This window comes from Mustela nigripes, chromosome 1 (genome assembly GCF_022355385.1).
Source record: "Mustela nigripes isolate SB6536 chromosome 1, MUSNIG.SB6536, whole genome shotgun sequence".
Lineage (NCBI taxonomy): Eukaryota > Metazoa > Chordata > Mammalia > Carnivora > Mustelidae > Mustela > Mustela nigripes.
The window spans coordinates 104,848,740-104,861,965 of record NC_081557.1 but is presented as its reverse complement, the minus strand read 5'-3'; the positions used below and the strand labels follow the sequence as shown (position 1 = coordinate 104,861,965).

Sequence of the window (13,226 nt, the reverse complement as noted above, 5' to 3'; positions counted from 1 at the left end):
TCGTCTCTTCAGAGACATCGTGAAAATCTGCAGGGCAAGGAGACTCCTCAACGCAAGTCTGGTGGTGTGAACACCAGAGGAGCCGAGTGCACTGTGGGGCGCCCGGCGGGCTGCGGGGTGCGGCATGCGCCCGTGGTCTCGGGGCCCTACGTGGAAGACCCTTGCTGGAGGTAGCGTTTACTTAAAAAAAAAAGGATGCCACTCAAGGCCACCATCGAGGCGGTGTGTGTCCGTTCTGCCAGAAGGAGAGTGGGAGGCGCGGCCAGGTGCTCTGAGCACCTTCTGACTCGGGCGTCAGCACCTTCCACAGGACGTGGGCATGTCGGGCCCGGTGGCTGAGCCCAGCTTCCTTTCCTGAAAGCTCGCTACTCCCCTTTGACTAATTCCTGATAGACTCTTGGTCAAAATGGTTATTTACTCTGAACTGTCTGCAAAATTTCCTTCCTTTCATTTTTTTTTTAAAGAATCATGGCTCATTTTCAGTTTTTTTGTTAGTCTGCGTGATTTTTTACAAACAACGATGTCGATGAAATAGTGTCTTTTTCATTTAGAAGTCATTCACTCCAGACAAGAAACAAGAAGTTTTTAGAGTTGTTACTGGCTTCTCACAGCTCCCTTATTGGTCCTAACCTCTGAGTTCTTATACTTTCCCCATGGAGACCTGGCGGGGGAGGGGGCGGGGGTTGGGCTGGACCAAATGAGAAATAAATATCCAATATAATCTTTAAAAATGGCGTTTAACCAGATCTGAGCTTGCAGTTTAGTTGGACGTTAAATGCCTTAGATTCTTGCCCAGGAAAGAAAATCATTTTTAAAGTTTGTTTATTATTATTTTTAAAGTAATCTCTAGGGCTCCCAGGTGGCTTGGTCAGTTCAGCATCTGCTTTTGGCTCAGGTCATGATCTCAGGGTCCTGGGATTAAGTCCCGCATCGGGCTCTCTGCTCAGTGGGGAGCCTGCTTCTCCCCATCTCTCTCTGCCTGCCTCTCTGCCTACTTGTGCTCTCTGTCTGTCAAATAAATAAATAAAATCTTTTTTAAAAAAATTGTTCAGTCTGTGTGTGCAAATGCTGCAAATCAGCCCCACTTGATAGAACTGTTGCAGGAAGTAGAAAACGCTGAGTGGACGGTCTTGTGTTGTTTACCAATGTTCATTGGTTGACTTGAAAAAGATTTTTACAAAGATTTACATTATTGTTAACTCCAGTTCAAGATTTTCTTCTTTGAAATAATTTCTTAATTTGAACGTAGTAGACACACGTTACTCTAGTTTCCGGTGTGCAACACAGTGACTGGACACGTTTAGACAAGGCTCTGTGCTCACCTCAGAGTGACTACCGTCCGTCCCAATGCTATTATAACATCACTGTGTTTCTTGTGCTGTGCCTTTTAGTCCCATGACCAGTTCAAGTTTTCTTGAAACAAAAGAATGTTTGCTGAATTTTCAGTTATCAAAGACAAAACCTGGCCGCATGCTCTCTGAGGTGTATGTGATGATTGTGCACAGTAAGATTAGTTAACACATCCACCCCTTTACTTACTTCCTTCTTAGAGGAGGTATTTGTTGAGAAAAATTGAAGATCTACTCTCATAGCGACTTGCAAATATACAGTACTTTTTTCTTAAGATTTTATTTATTTGAGAGAGAGCACGAGTCGGAGGAGGAGCAGAGGGAGAAGGACAAACAGATTCTGTGCTGAGTGAGGAGGCCGATACAGGGCTCAGTCCCACAACCCTGAGATCGTGGCCTGAGCCGAAATCAAGGGTCAGGTGCTTGACCGACGGACACACCCAGGGGCCTCAACAATATGGTATTGTCACCTGTGATCCCGCACTGCGCATCAGTTCCTTAGAATTTAATCACTTTGTAACTGGAAGTTCATACCCTTGCATCGATGTGGAATTGCTTTTCCCTGTACGCAGTGAACTGCCACGTTACTGAATTTACTGATCTTTGACAGACATCGTTTTGAAACTGATACCCTTTTTCTCTTAAGGGTGCCAAAGAGGAGAGTTTGTTTTAGCGCATGACATTTGCATAAGAAAGAATATTATTGAGAACTGTAAGGCCTTGTGCAATAGTCAATCAAATCATCATCATTATTATTATCTAAGGATTCGTTTATTTATTATAGAGAGACAGTGTGTGCGTGTAGGGGTGAGGGGCAGACAGAGGGGCAGAGTCTCGTGCTGAGCACAGGCCCAACAAGGGGGCTTAGTCTCACAACCCTCTGATCGGGAACTGAGCCCAAACCAGGAGTCGGAGGCTTAACCGACTGCTTCCCCCTCAGTCACACTATTCATTAAGGGTATGTTGAAGATAGGTGCACATGTAACCTAAACTGAAAAACAAGTTCACGGGCACCTGGGTGGCTCAGTGGGTTAAGCCTCTGCCTTCGGCTCAGGTTGTGATCTCAGGGTCCTGGGATCGAGCCCCGCATCGGGCTCTTTGCTCAGAGGGGAGCCTGCTTCCTCCTCTCTCTCTCTGCTGCCTCTCTGCCTACTTGTGCTCTCTATCTGTCAAATAAATAAATAAAATCTTAAAAAAAAACAGTTCAAAGAGAGTACATACAAATTCAAATGGGAGCTTTCAGATATGGTTTATATTTGTAGTTTTGTGTTGTTAAAAGTGTTTCAAATGTACTGTCAGAAAGTTGCTCTTTTGATGTTGTTAGGGGTAATGTCAGGTCATAAACTGTAAAAACTATTTTCATGGGATTAGAAAGCTAACATGATGATATTCAAACTTACTTGAACCAGACTGAACTGCAAAGCCTGATGGCGACCGGATATGCTTTTCCTTCAAAGTCAAATCAATTTTTAGAAAAGACGAGTTTTTTCAGTGTGAATACAAATATTAAAAGAAACTAAGCTTCATATTTGGTTTAGTTATTTGAAGATTTTAAGTTTGTTTGGAACAACTTGGGTATGTGAATCTACTTTTTCAACTATGAATTTTTTGAAATCTAATACAGATCAAGTATGTTGATGTAAATTTTGCATCTGGGAAACACTTTATCTCTCCTTCTGTTCTGAATGACAGCCTTGCTGGATAGGATATTCTTGGCTACAGATTTTTCCCATTCAGCACAGTCAATATCTCAGCCACTTTCTTCTGGCCTGCTAAGTTTCTGCAGAAAAGTCCCCCGCTAGGCTAACGCGGTTCCCCTGGTATGTAACTGTATTCTCTCGCTGCTTTTAAAATTTGTTCTTTATCACTACTTTTTTTGGCCATTTTAATTACATATGTCTTCATGTGAATCTGCTTTTGTTGATTTTCTTGGGGGTTCTCTGTGCCTCCTAGATCTAGATTTCTGTTTCCTCCCCAGATTAGGGATGTTTTTAGCTGTTATTTCTTCATGTAATTTTCTGCCCCTTTTTCTCTTCTTCTGGGACTCAGGTTATACAAATGTTATTACATTTGATGGAGTCACTGAGTTCCCTAAGTCTATGCTCATTTTGCTCAGTTCTTTTTTCTCCCTTTTGTTCAGCTTGATAACTTTCCATTACTCTTCTTCTCAGTCATGAATTCATTCCTCTGCTTCTTCCAGCCTGATGTTCATTTCACCAAGCATGTTTCTCATTTCATTTACTAAGCCCTTTATCTCTGCTACGTTATATTCCTTATCTCTGTGTTAAGGGTCTCACTTAGGTCTTCAACTCTTTTCTCAAGTCTGGTGAGTATCCTTATCATTACTTAATTCTCTACCAAGCATGTTACTTAGATCTGTTTCTCTTGGATCTCTGGCTGTGACCTTGTCTTTCAGTTTATGAGTTTCTCTGTTTCCTCATTTTGTCTGCCTTTCTGTGTCTATTTCTTTGTGTTAGGAAAGTGAGCTGTCTTCTGCACTTGAGGGTAATGACCTTACGAGGAAGAGGCCCTGTGCTGCCCTGCTGTGTCATGTCCCCTGTTCCCTAGGGTCTGGCCCTTCCGGGAGTGTCCCTAGTATGTGCTGCATGTACTCTTCTGTTTTGTCCTGGCCACTTCATCCATCAGGCCAGTCATTTTCAGAGGCTATTTTGCATGTTGTAGACAGTGTCTGGTCCTTGACCTGAATGTGGCAAGTTTTAACTAAGTGTGTTCTGGTCTGCTGTGAAGCGAGGCCTGTTGGCACCACCACTGGAGCAGAAGTCCAGCAAAACTCCTAGGCTGGGAGACATGGTATAAGTAAGGATTTGGGCCTGTCGTCTGAGGGAGGGGCCTGCTGCTGGGACTGAGGCAAGGGTGACGGAGTGGAGTGGTTCCATTGGAGTCGGGGGGGGGGGTCAGGGTGTTGGTTTGTACAGTGGTCTCTGCATGAATGCTGTCTCTCTGGGACTCTTGGAGATGAGCACCTAACCTCCCAGCTGTGTGCCCCAGGCACTCTTCAGATCACTGTTTCTACACCGTATGTCAGCGGGCTCTTTGCTCTGTCTTCTCTCCAGAAGCAGCTCAGTGCCCTCCGGGCTCTCCCCAAGCCCAGCCGCTGTCCTTAGAGCTCTAAGCTTGAAGCCCCACTGGATGCAGAAACTCACAGAAATCAGCCCCTCCATTTCCCCCAGCAAATGGCTTTGGGGATTCGTTTTCCCTTGTGTTGCCCTGGGTGCTAGTCTGTCTTACTCTTCTCCCTGACCAGGCTCCCTCCCTTCTGTGGTGGCCACGGTCTCTTTCTTCCCCAAACTGTGTCTCTGCACTTCCTACCTTCTTCGATGTGGCCTCATCTCTCGTTAGTGGTGCACTTTTTTTCTTTCAGGCTTCAGGTCGATTTCGGGGTATTTAGGATGATTTGTTCATTATCTAGTTGTGCTCATGGGATGAGGTGAGTCTAGGGTCCTCCTACTCCATTATCTTCCCAACTCCTAAACTGAGCACCTGCATGGAGATGTGCCATTAAGGGTGGCATACATCTGGATCTTGAAAATGTAGTAAAAAGCAAAATATTTTTGTATTGATTACATGTTGAAATGATCATAATCTAGATATATTGGGTTAAATAAAATATATAATAACAATTTCGCTCTTTTTACTTTTGGAAAATAGGGCTGCTAGACAATTTTAAGTTACGTATGTGGCTCACAGATTTCCACTGGGCCGCGCGAGTCTGAGGCTCTTGCCTCGGACGATCTAGGAGTGTCTGTAACCCACCTGTCAGGTGTACACAGGTGTGTGTACCCAGAGGCAGGCGGACAGCTTTCACCTTCGCATTCTGTGGGATTATCAGCTCAGAAGTCAGGTGCCATACTGTGCTGTGCCTGTTTAACAGTTGGCTCTTTGGGGATAAAAGCTCTGTTTTGTAGCTTTCTCCAGTCTCTGTGGTGGAAGTACTTCCACTGAGGCCCAGTTCAGGCTACCAACCGGACATCCTTGGGAGTAGGGAAGGAGTGCTTAGGACAGACCCTTGCCAGCAGGCAGCGGCTGTCTCCGGCACCCTGCCAGTCACGACTGTCTGTCATCCCTCACTCTTTCTGGCGTCCTTGCGCCGCGTTTGATAACAGTAAGTCTGGCCGAAATATTTGTTGATTGGGTGCATGCTCTGCACACTGCCCTTCTCAGGTGGCTGCAGTTTTCTCTGGATCCTTCAGCCGTTCTGGAATGTATGTTCCTCCAGCTGAGGGTGGACGTGTGACTGCAGCCAGCATTGTCCCCAGGGTCCTTGCGGCTAACCTGTCCTGATCCGCGTCCAGGGCACTCACTCGCCGCCGCAGCTAAATGAGGGCTGCCTGCTGGTGGCTCTCGGTGTGGCCTGTGAGGAGCTGAAGGGCGGCATCTCTGACAGCAGTGTCCCGTGACCCACCTACACACGGTCTCCCTCCAAGGGTCGGTTTGCCGGAGAATGTAACCTACAACAGCCATATTAAGAAAAATAAATGATACTGTTGCTCTCTTCTCTTGAGGTCCTGTTGTTGTTTAGTTCATCAGCCGTTTCTTCCATTGGTGACAGTGAGGGTCAGTGTTAACCTCTTCCTCTGCCTCATGAGAGATGACATTTACCAGCAAGGTGAGCCGCCAAGGTACCTCTGAGAATATCCCTAAGAAATCAGAGTTCTTATTGGCTGTTGTAAAGGGCTTTTCAAATCTGTCTGGGAACCCCTCTGTTCTAGAATATTCACTGGTGGTTTTGGTTTGTGGCTTAATGAAGCAGTTACTTCCTTGAATTACTGACTCTCAGTCTTTCAGTTTCTGGGAAGGTCTCAGTCACTACTCCTTTTTATTGAATTTTCCCATCTTGTTATCCTCTTGTGTGTCCGGAGTTGGACAAACCCTCCGTAACTACGTTTCCACTTTCCTGTTGGTTCATCTCTGTACTGCGATCTGGCACTCTACAGGTTGTGGCTCAAGCTCATTAGCCAGCTCCCTCTCTCTTCCTTAGCAGTTTAATTATCTCATTAAGGTTTTAGTTTCATTGATGATTTTCTAGTTTCTAGTCTATTCTGTCCTTTTACAAATCTGCCTATTTATTTTTTATCTCTTGCTCCTTACCCATATTTTCAATTCCCTCTTTTATTTCTTTTTTAAAGTTAATTTTATTTAGTTAGTTATTTTTTAATTTTATTTTTTAAAGACTTTATTTATTTATTTGAGAGAGAGAAATCACAAGTAGGCAGAGAGAGGGAAACAGGCTCCCCGCTGAGCAGAGAGCCCGATGCGGGACTTGATCCCAGGACCCTGAGATCATGACCTGAGCCGAAGGCAGCGGCTTACCCCACTGAGCCACCCAGGCACCCCTAATTTAATTTTATTTTAAATTCAGTTAAATAACATATAGTGTAAAATTGGCTTCAAGGATAGAGGTCAGTGATCATCAGCTGCATACAACCCCCAGTGCTCATCACCACGTGCCCTCTGTCATGCAGGTCCCCAGCCTTCCCGTCGCCCTACCTCCTCTCCTCCAACTACCCTCAGTTTGTTGGCTCGAGTGAAGAGTCTTGTGGTTTGTCTCCCTCTCTGATTTCATCTGGTTTTAGTGGAAGAACTTAGTCAATTCTTTTATTTCTATAAGCATACTAGATGTATTTCTTTTATATTTGATGATTCTGGATGTCTTGTGACCCTCACCTGGGAGTTCACATTCACAGTGTGTTTTTGAAACCCCTTTTGAGGACGCATTCCTCTGGAACGAATTTAAGTTTGCTTTTGCTGGCAACATCCTATTAGTTTTGACGGCTGTATGATGCTCAGTGGTCCAGGCGTGATAACTACTGCTCTGCGGCCAGGCACGGGGGAGGGGCCTGAAGTGTGTGCTTCCTGTCCTCAGTAGGAACCGCTCGGGGAGCTGCTTTGTCGCAGCTGTGCTCGCCCCTGCTATGAGACACTGACACTACGTCCACTCTTCCCTGTGGACACTGAGCCCGAGAAGCATCGCTCGTAAAACCACTGTAGTAATCAGGCGTTTGAAAGTTACTATGAATAACTGCTGTACCTTTGTATCCAGTGGCACTGGTGATAAGCGCTGACTTCCCTGAGCTCCTTCTGTGTGCCACACACTCTCCTAAGTGCCACGCGGGTCTCAGCTCCGTGAATCCTGGCAGCGCTCCCAGGGGCGTGTGCCCATTTTGCAGCTGAGTAGGGACAGGTGCCGATCAGGCAACTTGCTGCAGGTGTCGCTCTTCTGGGCTCTCTCGAAGCAGAAGCTGGCATGGGCTCAGGACCATGTGATCTGTTGAGCGTGTCCTGCCCTTCGGGAGAGCCTGTGGCCAAGCAGGGCAGCGAGATCCAGCAGGGAGACTGAGCTGAACAAGGAAGGCGTCTAGCCTCATGGGATCCAGGTGGAAGAGCCGGGGGGGCAGAGCTGGCGGCTGTAGGAGTGGTCGCAGACTCCCATCCTCCAAGGTCGTGCTGCTCCAGAGTGGGTCGCAGGTGTAAGCCAGCAGCGGGAGTCGGGTGCACAGGGAGGGACAGGGACTGGGGTGGGCACCGGCAGTGTCTGTCACAGCCCACAGCTGGGAGGGGGGAAGCAGACCAGCAGGCCGGACTAGAGGCAGGTTGCCTAGCTTGACCTCTGCACCAGCTTCCTCCGTTTACCTCAAAACCCTGACTCGCCGAGCCAAGGATACCTGCGGTTTCCCAGACAATTTGGTTTGTTTGGGGAAGATTTTGTGCCCATTCAGTGCAGAGGTTGTAAGATGGTTTCAACAACCACCCTCTTGTTTCGTGGTTGCCTCCAGTTTGGGGAGGCCTATCCGTGCCCATCTTGCATTTGCTCAAGGTCGGGACCGAGGTACACAAGCCCGCGCAAGTCAGCGTCTCTTAAGCCTGAGGACGAGCACATCTCTCTGGCCTTGCCCAGTGCTGCTCCAAGAAAGGCCGGAATCAATAGCCTTGCTCCGCAGCAGAGCAGCGTGGCCTCGAGAATCCCGGCATGTCCCTCGGTTACCCTCCTGCCTCTTGTCAGTGGGGTAAATGGTGGAGTGAGGCGCATGGGTGTCTGGAGTCGATCGCCTCCGCTTTTAGAGCTTCTGGGTCTCAGACACTCAAAGCTGCACAGTCAGGGGGTCAGGAAGCTCTGGGAACAGGACAGCTGTCCTCACCAGAGCCTCCCCATGGGCGGGCACCTGGCTGGATATGCTCTCTCTCTCGCAGCTTCACTCCATCTTCATCTGCCTCCGCCCGGTCTTTTGCTTGGAACCAGCTTCCCTCGTCTGAGAGCTCCATCCGAGCCAGCGAGGTCAGCCCAGCGCTGCCTCCTGTCCAGCTGTTCAGCTCCTGTAGGGCTGATCTGGTCCGAGACGGACGCCTCTGTTCTCTAGCCTCCGGTCAGGAGTGAGCCTGCTCTCTCTCCCAGGGCCCCAAAACCCAAGTCGAGATTACCAATAAAAAGCAAAGCAAAGTAAAACAAAACAAAACAAGGGGCGCCTCAGTGGCTCAGTGGGTTAAGCGTCTGCCTTCGGCTCAGGCCGTGATCCTGGGGTCCCAGGATTGAGTCCCGCATCAGGCTCCTGCTCAGAGCAGAGCCTGCTTCTCTCTCTCTCTCTGCTGCTCCCCCAGCTTGTGCTCTCTCTCTCTGTACTGAAAACAAGGAAATTAAAGAAGGGAAATAGATGGAGGCTGTATTCACTCACGGATTAGAAGGCTCAGAACAATGAAACGTCAATACTTCTAAAACCAATCAACAGATTAAACGTAATGCTAATCAGACTCCTAGCAACTTTTAAAAATATATTCACAATTCTAAATATTATATGAAAATTTAAAGGACGCAGACAAGACAATTTTGAAGACAAACAGAGTTCAAATAATGCTGTTTGGGCTTTCTGAGAGTTCCGGAGGACGGGAATGAAAATGGCGGGCTCCCAGTCTCTGGCCCGGAGGAGTCAAAAGCTCGGGGGCCCACTCCTCAGTGTGCCCTCAGAGAAAAGCACGCAATCACTCCCATCTCTGTGGCCTCCAGCTGCGCTCCAAGCTCACCCAGCCTTCAAACGTTTCAAGAACTGCTTGATGCCAAGGATCCAGTAGACGATTCCAAGGAGAACCTGGAAGATACAGAGGCCAGAAATGGAAGATGCTTAAATCCCTGAGTCATTGCATAAAAAGCTACCTGTCGGACACCTGCCAGTGACACAAGTGGAATATAAACCTTTATTGAATTAAGCAGTTAAGATGAAGATTTATTCACTACTGCAGTATATCAGAGCCTATTAAGGCTAATACACTTTTGTAGTTAGCCTTCTCTGGACATAGACCAACACCTCAGTGGCCCTCTTAAAAGACGACACCATTTTTATATCATCTGAATACAGTTTTTCAAATGTGACCCAGGTCTGATGGAAGAAAATGCCCTCCTTATTTTCCTGAGTATATATATATATATATATATTTTTTAAAGATTTATTTATTTTGACAGAGAGAAATCACAAGTAGACAGAGAGGCAGCCAGAGAGAGAGAGAGAGTAGCAAGCTCCCTGCTGAGCAGAGAGCCCGATGCGGGACTCGATCCCAGGACCCTGAGATCATGACCTGAGCCGAAGGCAGCAGCTTAATCCACTGAGCCACCCAGGCGCCCTCCTGAGTATATTTTATCAACGCTTTCCAAAGTTGCCTTGTGCTTAGCAGCCACCTCACACAAACACGTGTGGCACGAGTTAGCCCTGTAGCTAACAAAAAACACCAAAGTATTTTCAAACCAACTTCTCTTAAGCTAGGGGCAGGACAGTTAATATTCACCAAATATCCCACCTACTTTCCTACACTTCCTAGCCTCCCCTGTAGTTCAGTTGAAGCTAGTCTGTATTTCTGAGAGTGGAGATGGCATGTGCCGCTAGAGACAGTGTCCCCCGCCATTGCTCTCTTCATTGCAGTGAACTTGGAAGACGTGCTCCAGAGGAAGGTAGACTTCATAACTTGCATCAGACATTTCATAAATGAGAAATAAACATCTACTGTGCTAAAATGCTAAAAAAAAATAATGCTGTTTGATATCAATGCTTGCTTTAAAATACAGTGATCAGTTCAGTGTTGTCATAAGGATAGAACAGAACAGAACACGGAGTTCCAAGGAACCTCCATGTGTAAGTTCAGTTGATTTTTGACAAAGACAGTAAAGCATTCAGCGAGGAAAGGAACTTTCAATAAATTGTGTTGGAACAATGTTTAGGGAAAAAAAAATGAACCTTGCACCTCCACTCACGCCACATGCAAAATTTAATCTGGGATGAATCATAGTCCTAAGTGCAAAAGTTGATATCACAGCTTCTAAGAGAATCCATAGAAGAAAATCTTTATGAGCTTGAGGTAGGTGAGATTTCTTAATTGCGGTATAAAATGCATTCTACATGAAAGAAAATATTGTTAACTTAGGCTCCATCAGAATTAATATATTCTACTCATTAAAAGAAACTGTTAGTAAAGGCAAAAGACAAGCCACCAACTTGGTGAAAAAAAGTCACAACGTATATAACAGGTCTCATATCCAGAATATGTAAAGAACTCCCTTAAATCAATAATAAAAAGTTGGGGGCACCAGGGTGGCTCAGTGAGTTAAGCATCTGACTCTTGACTTCTGCTTAGGTCACAGACTCAGGGGTGAGAGACTGAGCCCTGCACTGGGCTCCATGCTGAGTGTGGGGTCTGCTTGGGATTCTCTCTCTCTCCCTCTGCCCTTCCTTCCACTTGCATGAGTGTGCACACACACTCTCTCTACCTCTCTCTAAAATAAGTAAATATATCTTTAAAAATAAGTTAATCTGTTTGGTTTAAAACTAAAGATTTGAACAGTCGTTTCAGAGAGGCTGATGTCTAAGTCAAGAAAGAATATAGGAAATCATATTCGAAATCATTAATTACCAGGAAATAAAAATTAGAAGCGTAATGAGATACCAGTGCATACTCAAGAGATCAAACTTAGTCCTCGGAGGGGTGTTGAGCAGCTAGAATTGTGATCTATCGCTGGTGGGAGTGTAAAATGCTGCAAACCCCTTGTCACAGTCTTTGGCAACACCTCACGAAAATAAATACCAACCTACCTACCAGGTACTTATAAAACAGACATGAATCCAGAGACTGACAAAAACACTTGAGCCAGAACACCCCTAGCTTCGCTCTGCTTGTGGGGCCACAGAGGAAGTAACCCCATGTCCATCAGCAGGAGAACAGGAGACTGTGGGGTCCCAGGATGGAGCCCCACATCCCTGGGCTGTATTTATCCGGTGGGATACTGTTTGTTGGCAAAGACAACAAGCCGCAGACACGTGCTCTCATGTGGAGGCAAGGAGGGAGGTGAGGGAGAGAAGCCGTACAAGTCCACGTATGGGACGTCGGAGCAGACAGGCCAAAGCCGCCATGAGACCCATCCCAAGAGTGTTTGAGGCCAGGGTGGCGTGTCTGTGTAAGTGTCCCCTGGAAAGAGGCATGAAGGAATTTTCTGGGCTGATGGAAGGCATTCTTGATCTCCATCTGGGTGACTTCAGAATGTGTCAGCGGTGTCCATGAAGCACTCCCAGGACAAAGAGATCCCCAGTAAGCCGCCCCTCGGAAGGGCAGATGCTACCTGGAGGACCGCTCTGACCCTGTGACAGGACTTCCTGTGGATTTCTTATTCGCACTTGTTCCAGGCTGAACCCATTGTTTCATCTGCAAGTCATCAAGTTGCCAGCGGACCAGGAAATCCCCGCACTCATGAGGACTTTCATATTTACTTTGGAGTCAGAACAGCATGTCCCCTTTGTTCAGTTTCACTTTTGCTTTCCTTTCTAGAGTCCTGGGCAGATCGGATCTCTTCAGCTAAAAATGGAAGAACTTAGAGTGAAATAGCTGGGGCTGACGTTGTCAGAGTCTTTCTACCCTGGGAAACTACTTCCGGAGAAAGAGCGTGTGTTCATTCTGACTACCTGAAGGGAAAAAAATATTTTAAGACCGGTTATTTAAGCACGGGATATTCAGAACACACCAGAGGTGAACATTAGCAAGTTTCCAAACCAGGAATGGGGTGAGCTTGCTTCTCACACCTTGCTTACACGCGGACAACAGAGGAAAGCACGTACATCAGATAGAAATGGCCCCCTGTCTCATTCTGTCACTGTCCTCAAACATTTCCTTGCTTGCTTCTGTGTCTCAAAGGGTATCGGAGAGAAAATAGGTTATATGTGAGTGCTGGAAGGAAAAAAATGGAGTTTTTATATAAAATATTTGGGATAGTCACAGGGTTAGAGGGAAAATATAAGGTAAGTCACAATACTAAAAAACTGGGTGCAGGTTTTGAATGCAGAAGGCCCAGGAGGCAGGACCGGCCTGTGTCTGTCAGTTGGCAGCAGGGTCTGTTGACCCCCCCCCCCCGGCTCACCCCAGCCGGTGCTGGGATACTGTGAGCAAAACACAGGCAGGCCTTGCTCACATGCAGCTCAGCACCGTTACAGGAAGGCAGTTCTTGCAGGAAATCCACACTTAGGGCTCCCTGGTGGCACAGTCGGTTGAGCGACTAGCTCTTGGTTTGGCCCAGGTCATGGTCTCAGGGTTGTGAGATTGAGCCCCGCTTCGGGTACCTTCTTGGGATTCTCTCCTTCCCTCTCACTCTGCATCCTCCCCCACCCCGCCCCATTCACCCACTCTAAAATAAGTATATGAATCTTTAAGAAAAAAATCAACCTGTAAACTTGGGTGAAATGTGGCAGAGGAGACACAGTGATCTACTCCAGGCCCTGGCGGGTCTGATCTCGGCTCTCATAGAGTCTGAGGTGCGTGGCCCAGTTTTGTTTTGTTTTCTTCTTTCCTTTTCTTTTCTTTTCTTTTCTTTTCTTTCTTTCTTTCTTTCTTTCT

At 46.7% G+C, this 13,226-nt stretch overlaps 1 long non-coding RNA gene across 1 annotated transcript in view; it reads right to left on the bottom strand.

The window, feature by feature from the left end:
- Positions 1 to 9,182: 9,182 nt before the first annotated feature.
- LOC132013279 (uncharacterized) overlaps positions 9,183 to 13,226 on the bottom strand; it is a 4,351-nt gene continuing 307 nt past the window's right edge. The window contains exons 2-3 of the long non-coding RNA XR_009402958.1: positions 11,442 to 12,301; positions 9,183 to 9,448 (exon numbers count right to left, since the gene is read on the bottom strand). This is a non-coding gene — a long non-coding RNA (uncharacterized LOC132013279). The remainder of the gene's footprint in view (positions 9,449 to 11,441; positions 12,302 to 13,226) is intronic.